General features: G+C 32.0%; 1 protein-coding gene across 6 annotated transcripts in view; it reads right to left on the bottom strand.

The window, feature by feature from the left end:
• The window catches only part of LOC145284712 (band 4.1-like protein 4A), a 402359-nt gene that overhangs the window by 325890 nt on the left and 64830 nt on the right, over positions 1–11639 (bottom strand). The gene's annotated exons all lie outside the window — the stretch shown is intronic.

Below are 11639 nucleotides of genomic sequence, written 5' to 3'. Positions count from 1 at the left end.
TTCAACTACTTATATAGATAAATTACTAACAGGACCCATGTGCCGGCGTTGCTTGGTAGAAAGATGGTATAAAGTTAGAACAGATTGTTAAAAGACGATCACCTGAAAAAAAAAAAACAGGCAAGACTATGGTTATCTGGCACATTATCGTAGACTAAATTTGTTTTATTTTATAAAGAAGTCGGTAAGTGAAGAATTGATGTCCCCACCAATGAAAAAAAATATTGAAAAGCATGTTAGTTAACACGTCCATCTCACCTGATGTTTATACGTGCTCTGTTACAGCAGTAGTAACAGTAACATTGAGACATTTTACACAATTTTCGATATAAATAAACCATTTAATTTATGTGAATAATTTTTTCTAATAACGAACTGTGAAACTTTTAATAGCATTTTTCATCAGAAATGTTTTATCAACACACGCAATTAAGATTTTTTTAAATTGTTTTGAACATTTGCAATAGAAACAAATAACTAATTTCAAACCAAATTAATTGGTAAAATATAGCAAAGTATAACAAGCCATGCAAATGGACAATCAGAATATGTGCCATTAAAATGTTTTGTCGAAGGCAACTTTATCCTAGATATGATAGACATCATCGCCACATTTAGTAGGCTGTTCCACAAAGCAGAATCACAGAGAATGCTGTCTTTATTCTAAGACGACGAAAGCGACTATGGTGCATTTTTGCTGGACTCCCTGAAGACATAGTCCCATCCAGTATCCATCATTCAGGTTCAAAATCAAGTGGTAAGTTGGATGAAGAACTGTAATTTATAAACTGATAACACAATTGGGCTCAAATTTAACTTGTGCAATTTGAAGGTTAGCATTTTATAAAAATCATATGGATTTTTTTTCATTAGTGGCGCCATCTATATATCAGACCAAGGACTTATTGAGTGATGATGCATTAGTATATCTTTCAATTTAAATCTACTTCTGCAAAATCCTTTCCACCATTTAATCTTGCAAAAATTTCAGCTGCTGATAAGAGATCAGTATGTGCTTTCAGCCAATTGATAAAAACTGCATAAATGTATATTTTGTGATTTTTTTTTTTGCGTATATGGAGACTCATAATCTGAACAAGTTTTCAACTCGTTCCAATCATTTATAAATTCCAAAACTGTGAACGGAATATTTTTTAATCTAAAAATACTCTTTATACTTTCCTTGGTTGCAAACTTTACTTTTGTCTTGATGCATTTTTTTAAAATATTTCAAAAAACTTTTCTTTCAAGTCTTTGATTAAACTTTAATTATACGTGCAGGGACATAATTTTATTACAAAAAATAAATGTATGTCATGAATAATTCAATTCATTCCAAATAAATTTGAATAGTTTTGTAGACCAAAACTTACGACTTTAGTGCCTTTCTATCGAATGAAATATTAAAAATTGGATTTCTTTTTTTCACGTTTCACGCAAAATACAAATTTCTTAACGGTTTGTCAATTTTTCCATGTTTCTTCATTAATAACTAAAATATGTCGCTATGGTTTAACCTTTTGTTTACTTTAACATTTTACACAAATTTAGGGTTTTCACATCAATTTTATCACTTCATGTTCTTTTTTATGTTTTACTTTTAAAAAAATTTCCGATTTGTTCTACAAAAATCAACTCATTAAAGAAAGAAAACTAACATTTGAAAAGAAGAACTCCAATAGCAAAATCTAAATGAATAAATATTAAAAAGTTATTTATATCGAATTGGTATTTTTTTTTTTTTTACTAACAAAGAGGGTTTTAGTAGCTCTAACAAATTATGGGAAGAATTAAACAATACTAGAATGAATTAATTCTTTCAAAAATAGTTTATTTGTAAATAATATGCAAAAACTCCAATCTGCTTTTTACTTTTCCTGAACTAAAATATGGTCGCCTAAAACTGTTTTTTAGTTATAAACATATGCATAATTTTTGTTGAAATTGTTTAATCTATATTTTTTAAGTTTGGATTAAAACATTGTTACAAGATGAAGTTCTAGAAGCTTTGATAAAGGGCTGCCTTAAACATTTCAAGTTTTTCGTTCAGTTTCATCAAAGAAAAAAAAAGAAAAGCAGCAGAATACTTTACTTAATAACTTAAGCGACCAAAAGTCCATTGATTGACTGAGATAGAATTATTTTTTTCTAATTGCAAAAGGAGTGTTAAAAATAAACTGCGTTCGTCTATACATAAAGGTGTTCTATCCATCCATACAGATACTGTAGGCATGCAATAACTGCACATGTATTTAGGCAGGGATTTAATAAGATACACATGTAGCTTCAAAAAAGATCAGAGAAAGTTCTTGCAAAGGCGTCAATAAATTGGTTGTTATAAATTGGGAAATGGGGCTTAATATTAGGAGTGAATGTTATATCAGTAATTATATTTTACAAATCGTCTCCATTGTGATTTCACACTGGAAAAGACAGTAAAGTTCGTCAGCCAGAGGAAAGGAGTTGTAAGAGAATAGATTTTAAATTGACAATTAGTTGAAAAGGACAGAAGTGACTAATGTGAAAGTGTACCAAATGCAAATAAAAACAATCTAAATTCTTCATTTTCTAACTTTTGAAAAGATATTTGACAATTTGTGATTTCAAAGGTATTTCATTTTTTTTTTAAAGATAAAAAGAAACATTGGATACAAGAAAACAAAAAATGGAAAACTGACTAAGAAAATACAAACAGGATGAGAGTATGAACACCTCCTTACATTTGTCAAAACAATTTCCTTGAAAGTTTAGAATAAAAATAAAAAAGAGCCCGATTCAATGGTACGTTGTTAAACATTAATAGAAAGTGAAATGCTGAAGAAAATATTAAGCAAGACGCAGGAAGGGGGTATTTCTTTACATTTTTTTATATTTCGGAAATTTTAAAGAATCAATTGAATACCAACACTAGAAATTCTAACAGCGTTTTTATGACTATCTAAAGAGCTACTTTTTTATTATTGTATTTGACTACCTAATAAGCATAGGGTGGTGTCCCAAAATTTGTTTATCCACACTGTTGGCTTTTTATTCAAAATAAAATTTTAAAAATATTATACGATGGGAAGAAATAAAAAAAAAAAAAAAAAAAAGAACATGACTTCATTTTTATTTTTAAAAGAGTTTTTTTTCAAACTGGTTTATCATTAAAAGAATTTTTGTCATTTGTAATTTTCCATGTTTTGGTGATGAATAATACATTAAAAAGAATGCAAAGAAAAAACATTTAAATGAATGATGATGCAAATAATATTCAAATGAAGTAAATGAGCGTGAGTCAGGGAAAATATTTAAGAGAGGAATTAAAAGTGACAGAGATTTAGGCTGGAATAAAAAGAATAAAAACAATGTAAAACAAACCTGAAAATAAAAACTTTTTCATTATATTTTTTATATAAAATCAGAACTGTTAGTCTTATTTTCGTTGCTTTTAATGTTTCGAACAGGTTAATCTGCAAACATTTAAGACTTGTGCAGTCACTCACTCACACACACACGCAAATAAACGAACGTTTATTCATTACAATTTCCCTGCGCATTTTGCACAAATAAGTTCTAGCAATGGAATAATTTTAAATACGCCCACACTTTTTCTCACAATAAAAGTAAAATGAATATATTTCTGGCAGACGTAGTTGGTGACAGTATCACGTGACACAAGAGACCAATGAGAAAATTAAGATTTTCTTTTTAACGCTTTTCCAAAAACCAAAATATCAGCAGTAGCAATCTTGTTTTGGAGCCGGTCCAAAAAGTATAAAACGCATCAAACATTCTTTTTCCCTTGTTTTTTCCTGCTTTTCACTTCGACATGACACAAGAACATGCCTCTCATTTTCATAACATCGTCGCTGTCAAAGCCGTCAAAACCATGATTACACACGCCCCACAGGCACTCAAAACTCACTTATGCACACACGCACCTATTCCGCACATTTTCTAATTAATAACAATGAATTACTTTCCTCATGAATTACTTTCCTCATGGGACTTTTGAATAAGGTGAACTTCGCCAGTTAAACACAAACCTTGAAATAAGGACATTGTCACACAGGTCTTTTACCTTCTAATCTTATTAATTCCACGAAGGACTTTCATCTAACATTCTAATCATAATGATTTCTCAAGAACTTTCACCGATCGGACCTTTGCTTGTTCACCTTGTTGTTTTTATTGAAAAATGAATGCAGTGCATTTTAAACAAAAAGGAGATGTTTCTTTTTTATTATTACTTTGTTTGAGGCAGACAGATTTAATTTCACTTAAACCTCTTTTCCCCCACCAAAGGCTTAGAAAAACAGAGTAAATATAAGATTTGTTTAGTGACTAAAAAGATCTTAAATGTTTTTGAGTTGGTCTAATACATAAAAATGATAAGCACTTTTAATACATTTACCATTTCTTGTAATAAGGCTTTAGAGCTCAGCTATACAAGCAAATAAATATTTCATTCAGTCAAATATTGTTATCTAACTTAAATACAATGCATCTTATTGGAAATGTATTTCTTGCTAATACCAGAAGATAAAATTATATAGAATATAAGCCACTTTGGGATTATCAAAAGTATTGTTATATCTAATAATGTATGCTATAAATTTATAAAATTATTATTATTATTATATTATATCCTTTCCAATACATTGCAGTTTTTAGAAAACAAATCAGCTATTTTAACGAATTATTTCGTGCAATTCTATTATCTGTCTTGTTTTTCTGTTTTACATTTCTCTGCTATTCCTCATGTATTAGAAAAGTTAAAGCATTTTTTGCAAGTCATGAAAATTGTTAAACAAAATGATTTCTTTTATAAACTTTAAAATTTAAAGTATAAAATTTAATTTGAAATTTGTCAATCTTCAAGATGCATTTTAATAAACTTTACAAAATAAAATGTAAAAATTGAATTTAAATTGAATGTAAAAATTATCTTAGGTTTATTTTATGCACATTTGTTTTGCACTTTAAAAACAATTTTTGTGGAAAATTATCATTAATTAGTGCACGTACCTGGTACATCTATGGAATTGAGCATTATTTTATATAGCATATACTATTAGGTTGACAAAAAGGTTGGATTTCAAATTATGTATTTTCAAATAAGTTTTCATTATAATAGTTTTACTTTATAATTTTCGAGAGCATTTTTCACTATCTAATCGTTTAAATTACAATTGTTTTAAAACAATTATGTTTTCTTTTCAGGACATTGAATACAAGATGGAAAAACAGCAAATTCGCACAATGATCTTATTTCAATTCAAGCTAGGCCGAAAAGCTGCTGAAACAGCTTGTGATATCAAGAAAGCATTTAGCCCAGGAACACAATACAATGGTGGTTCAAGAAATTTTGAGACGACAAGAGTCTTAAAGATGATGAGCGTAGTGGTCAATCAACTGAATGTTGACAATGATCAATGAAGAGCCTTAGTCATAGCCAATCCACGCACAACTATTTGCGAACTTGCTTAGACGATGATTTCCAACCACTTAAGAGAGATTGGTAAGACAAAAAAAATCTTGATAAATGGGTGCCTCACAAATTAAACAACAACCAAAAGAAATGCCATTATGAAGTGCCATCTTCCCTTCTTTTATGCAACAAGAATGACCCATTTCTCGACCGTGTTGTAACTTGCAATGAAAAGTGATTCTTTATGACAACTGGTGATACTCATCTCAGTGGTTAGATGCCAATGAAGCTCCACAACACTTTCCAAGGCCAGAGTTTAACCAAAAGAAGGTCATGCTGACTGTTTGGTGGTCTGCAGCCGATCTCATTCATTAGTTTTGGAATGTAGGCAAAACCATTATGGCAGACAAGCACTATCAACAAATGGATGAAATGCATCAGAAACTCCTACAAAATCAAGCATTAGTCAACAGAAAAAGCCCAATTCTCCTCCATAACAATGCCCGGCTGCACGTTGCAAAACCGACCATGCAGAAGTTGAACAAATTGGGCTATGAAACTGCCTCATCCCTCATACTCTCCAAACCATTCACCTACTGATTATCACTGTTTTAAGCATCTCAACAACTTTCTGCATCAGAAATGCTTCAAAAACCTATGCTTGTTTTGCGTTGGCAAAAGTGTGTTGATTCTGATAGTGCTTATTTTGACCAATGAATTTTTGTTTGAGCCAAGATATATTCATCCGAATTTAAAAGTTAAAAACTGTGAGAAGTGTAACCTATTGTATTAATAATTTATTGCTCTGGAGTTTGTTTCAGATTATTGATTGAAGCCATAACAAAGCAGTATTAAAAAATATACTTGACATTTTTTTTTTATTTATGTCTTCACATCTGAAGTTCTTTTGTTTTTAAAACCAAGTTTATGTACAACTTTCAAGCAAAATATGAAAAAACAAAAACAATTTTATAAGTGAACAGTGAAAAAAAAGTTATGAAGCCTCCAAACTGAAAACCTTGAAAGAGGCATTCAAGTGCTACTAAACCAAGTTTCCTCACAAAAAGAGAAATTATTTTTCGATTGCTTTATTTTTCATAATTTTTTTGGTGTAAATGATCCTTAATCTACACAAGCACAACGATTTTCTTGTAATTATTTTTCTATTAGTTCATTTTCAGTAATTTTTTTTAATTTATACTAATTTCGACATGACACATAAGTGGATAATGTTTTTACCCGAAATGTATTGGTTTAAACAATCTACACAATGAGGCCTCCAAAGCATTAATAAAACCAAGTTTTCACCCCCCTTACCATCTGTTTCATTAATATTAAAATATGTCCTCAGATAATGTAACAATCACAAATTTTGTATATTTAATAGTAGTATTAATAGTTGTTTTCCAATCTATTGGAATATATGTTTATTAATATAAATAATTTTACCTTTAACCTGGTATAAATATATATATCTTCATGTGTATTTTCCCTTCTCCTGCCACTTTGCAACCATCTCATTGTATGTAATATCTTAAAATTTTAAAACAAACTTAAATAACAATTTTCAGAGACCAAATTTTTAAATCCTCTTAAAAAAAAAAAAAAAAGTGTTAAGAATGAAATAAGGAGCTAATTTTTACAGATTTCATTAACAAATATGCAGTACATAACCAAAAAAAATCAAGATAAAAACTTAAAATATAAAAATAATAGAAATTTAAAACCTAGCCAATTAAGTCCTCGCAAGCAAGTTATTAGATAGTTATAGATAGTAAGATAAACATAAATATTAGAAAACTTTCATGCCAAGACGAAGAACAACATTAACCTAAATAATGGGCTGTGTTGAGTAGGGAAATAAAATGACAAAATATGTTTGCCGTATCGAGAATTTTCATTACAATATTTTTTGCAAATTACTCATGAAATTGTGTGGGTTTCTGTTTGATAAACACATTTCTCCAGGATTTTCTAACAAATCAGTCATAGAAGTTCTTTTGTGCAATTAAATGGAACAACAACAAAAAAAGTTCAAATGATGAATCAATAAGGATCATCAAGGCTGCAACCTCCTTGCTATTTGTCAAAGAATTGTGAGATTTATGAACATTTTGGATACAAAAGAAGAGACTTTTCTTGTGAGAAGGTTAGATTTTATAGCAAACCAAAGAATGAATAGATGCTAAAAAAAAAAAAAAAAAAATCTTTTGGATCAAAAATTGTTTGAAATAATTTCAAAACTAACTCAGCATTAGCATTGGCTAATTAATAGAAAACAAGTCTTTATTGCTTGCACAGAATCAAAGACAAGAAATCATAATTGTTAAAATAGCTTTATTATTTTTAGTCAAACGAATGCTTGCAGCAACTCAAACAATGGTTGTAAGTATGAATTCCTATTATGCAATGAACAAACATTTAACGGTGGATAATCTATATTGTTTTGTTTTTTTCACATTATCAAATTATATCATTTTGAATGGCACAGGAAGGTATACAGGTAAGTGTTGTTGCCCTAGAAAAGGTTTAAGAAAAGTGTGAACAACAGGTTCGGGCATAAAGAATATATTGTACAAGAAAGTGCATGCAAAGAAAAGTTGTCAGTATTTCTGATGGCTAAGTTAGACAGTCTGTAGTCTTGTGTGTTGGGATTAGCTGTAGAAACTGTTGCAGTGCTGTTTCTGTAGGTATGACTCATGCTTTCTTGAGTGCTCATTTTAATGTGTCAATGAAATATTCCACCATCCCGTTTGATCGTGGATGGTACTGAGGAGTCATGACATTAATTATTTGAAACGTCTCACAGAACTCCTTGAAGTCCGTGGACGTAAACCGTATCCCATTATTTACTAAGCAGTCAACAACTCCAAACTAGGCAAATAATTCATAAAGGAAATTAATACCTCTGTAGTGGGTCTTTTACATCTCAGCACTTCTGGCCATTTTGTGTAGCTATTCTCCACAATTAGGTGATACCAATCCTCCAGTGACGCTGCAAAATCTATATGAATTTTGACCAGAGTTCGTCTGTTTTGAGCCATGGCTTAATTGATCAGGGGTGCTTTTGCTGTCCAAAGTACCCCCCTTGCATGAGTTGACTATGTTTTTGAGGTCTTTACTCATCATTGGCAAGTATACGTAGCTATACCTGAGACTTCATTCCATTTATTCACAGGTTCCTCATACGAAAATCTTTTATTATCCTTTTTTGTATAGTAAGACGATATCACATAGAAAAAATTGTCTTCTATTTGTTGGTCTTTATTTGTGATTTTCTGTTTTTATAATAAATGGGTCTTTTCGTGCTTTGCATTTAATTTCATGACTGGAAGATTTCTGATAGCATTGCACATCATGATTTTAATCTCAATACTGGTACATAAGGAAGCAATTACAGAGTGCTCAAGAGGTTCACTGTCTAGGGACCTTGAAAATCCGTCTGCATGACTGATCTTGATTTGACATTGTAATTCAGCAGAATAATGTCCCATAGTGTCCCACCTCAGCAGTGTTTGCCGTGTAGATGAGTAACCCTTTCTTCAACCCAAAGATAATTAATAAAGGCTTAAGGTTGATTTGCAGTATAAGGAATTGTCTGTAAAAATATCAGTGAAACTTTTTCTGCTGGAAACAGATCTTGACACAATCAGTTTTTACATCTCGTTTAGTGGGGCCTGTAGGTCATGTATAATATTGGGAATGAATGCTTAGTAATATTTTAAAAAAAACTTTGTAATTCTCTAACATTTTTGGAGCCAACATATCTGTTGTGATGTTAGTATTTGAATAATTGACAAAGGAGAACACAGTTACAGCAAAATAAATATGTATTAACGAAATACATGAAGGTAAATTTAGCAACAATATCTTTGCTCAACTGCTGGACTAGTAGTAATGACCATACTCTCTGTGTGTCCGTCTCTGACTGCTTTTACCAATCGGTCCTCGTTACCTGGAAGTGACGTTATGAACGGAAGTGACATCATGGATTCATTATTCTAGGCAGTAGGGGTGTGTCCCCAACATCACCCTCTCAAGCTTTTTGTTCAGAAAAGTTGTTAATACTTCTTTCATTAAGGATTGATCATTAGTTGATCAGTGACTTTTCTTTTCCAAAACAACCGTTGTTCAGGTGTTGTCTGGAGAGGTTTGAGATCAAATGTCTCAAAAATAGTGTTGATCAATTCTTCCTTCAACAGTTGTGTGTCACTGATATCATCTGCGTGGCATCTTAATTGGTTTCTTACTTTTCTCTTAAGAAAATGGAAGAAAATTGAATGTAACTTTAAATATGTGAAAAACTTCACGATTTTCCACACAGTCTCTTTTTCCTTAACAATCAACAGAATGTAGATCTTGAGGTAAAAAAAATTAATTACACTTCTTTCTCAATTAAAGTTCACCTTTGTTTTCGGAGCAGAAAAATAGTTAAAATCAAGTTCTTTTTGTCCCAACATTTAATTTTCTCTTTAAGCGAAAACCCAAGGGAAAAAATAATGACAACTAAGAAGTAACGTTCAATTAAAAAATAGTCAACTTACAGATTTTTCATTTGTAGCTTTTTACCCGTTGAACAATCTTATCTTTTGTTGTTTTGAGGATCCAAGTTTCGGAGTTGGGGCTACAAAATCAGAGTTTGCATGCTGAACTGAGTTGGTTGTTCCTAAAAACAATCTTTCAGAATCTTGTAAAGACACAACTTTCAGAGTTGCTACCTGGTCCTTAAGATGTTTAATCATCTGGTTGGTACAGACTCTCTGAATGATCTGTTGTTAGTGGTTTTGAAACATTATCAGCTCATTCAAATACTTCATCACAAGGTCAATGTTGTTGAGTCATATCTTTGGAATACTATGTTGTTAGTTCAAATACTTTGTTGCCAGCTGTTGTGTGAACACCGAGGTATTTAAAATTTCGTTTTTTTCTCATGAGTTCTTGATACTTTGTCGCCAGTTGTTGCAGCCAAAAGGAAAGATGCAAACAACAGGTTTAGGTAAAAAGAATCATAAGTGAATACAAAGGTTTTGGTATTTTGACAGTCTGTAGTCTCGCGTTAGGTCACAATATTACTCCATAAGAATATACACTCTTGGGGTTTTTAAGATGGTTAGAAGAGTCTATTATAAGTGAATGGATAGGTTTCCATAACATTAAGTGAAGTGATAATATTGATGAAATGTAATGTGGGGGGGGGCATATAATAACCTTACAGCAATTACATGGTTTGGCATTATTTAAAAAGTTTTAAGTGAATTATAAAATCATTTATCTCCAAAAAATTTTAATTTTCATGTTCTTTTACGAGGGGTGTGCAATAAGTGATGCCCCTGACCCACTTTCATTTGTCTGATCTAGCTGAAATTTTGCATGTGCAATGATTTATATCTCTACGGGTTATGTGGCAAATTACAGCTCTGAACTAATTGTGGTTTCTCTTTTACAGGTGTTTGAACTGAGTCAGGTGTGAAATGGAGCCTGTTGAATGTCAAACAGTGATCCGGTTTTTGTATTTGAAAGGACGCACACCAAAGGAGACTTGATGAAATGAAAGAAACTTATGGTGATAATGCCCCTCATATGACCGTGTAAAACGCTGGCATCATGAATTCAAACATGGCCGGAAGTCTGTGGAAACAACTCCTAGACCGGGTCGCCCCCCCTTCTGTCAGTCAAATTGAGGCTGCCATTTTGGAAGATCGGCGCATTACTATTCGCCAAATAGCCCAAGATGGCAAGATTAGTACAGGGTCTGTGGAAACTATCATTCATGACCATTTGCATATGCATAAGGTGTCTGCCAGATGGATTCCCAGGTTGCTCACACCATTCCAGAAACGAGAATACGTTGAGTGCTCAAGGATGAATTTGGAGATGTGCCAAAAAGATGAGTCAAAGTTTTTCAAAAGACTGATTACACAGGATGAAACCTGGGTCCATCACTATGATCCAGAGACCAAAGCCCAGTCAATGCAGTGGAAGCACTTGGACTCACCACCTCCAAAGAAGGCAAGGGTGCAGCCCTCTACTAGCAAGGTCATGCTCACAGGACGGAGTAGTGATGACAAAGGGTACCACAATTACAGGAGCCTATTATGCATCAGTTTTGAGGAAATTAAGGGAAACTTCCAAAATCAAGAGGCGGGGCAAGATCAGCAAAGGTACCCTTCTTCTGCAGGACAACACTCAGGTCCACAACTTGCATGTCGCCAGATCAGAAGCATGG

The sequence above is a fragment of the Euprymna scolopes genome, chromosome 9 (genome assembly GCF_053919585.1).
Source record: "Euprymna scolopes isolate OS-2025 chromosome 9, ASM5391958v1, whole genome shotgun sequence".
Classification (NCBI taxonomy): domain Eukaryota; kingdom Metazoa; phylum Mollusca; class Cephalopoda; order Sepiida; family Sepiolidae; genus Euprymna; species Euprymna scolopes.
Note: the sequence above shows the minus strand (reverse complement) of the source record. Positions and strands in the feature narration are given on the sequence as shown.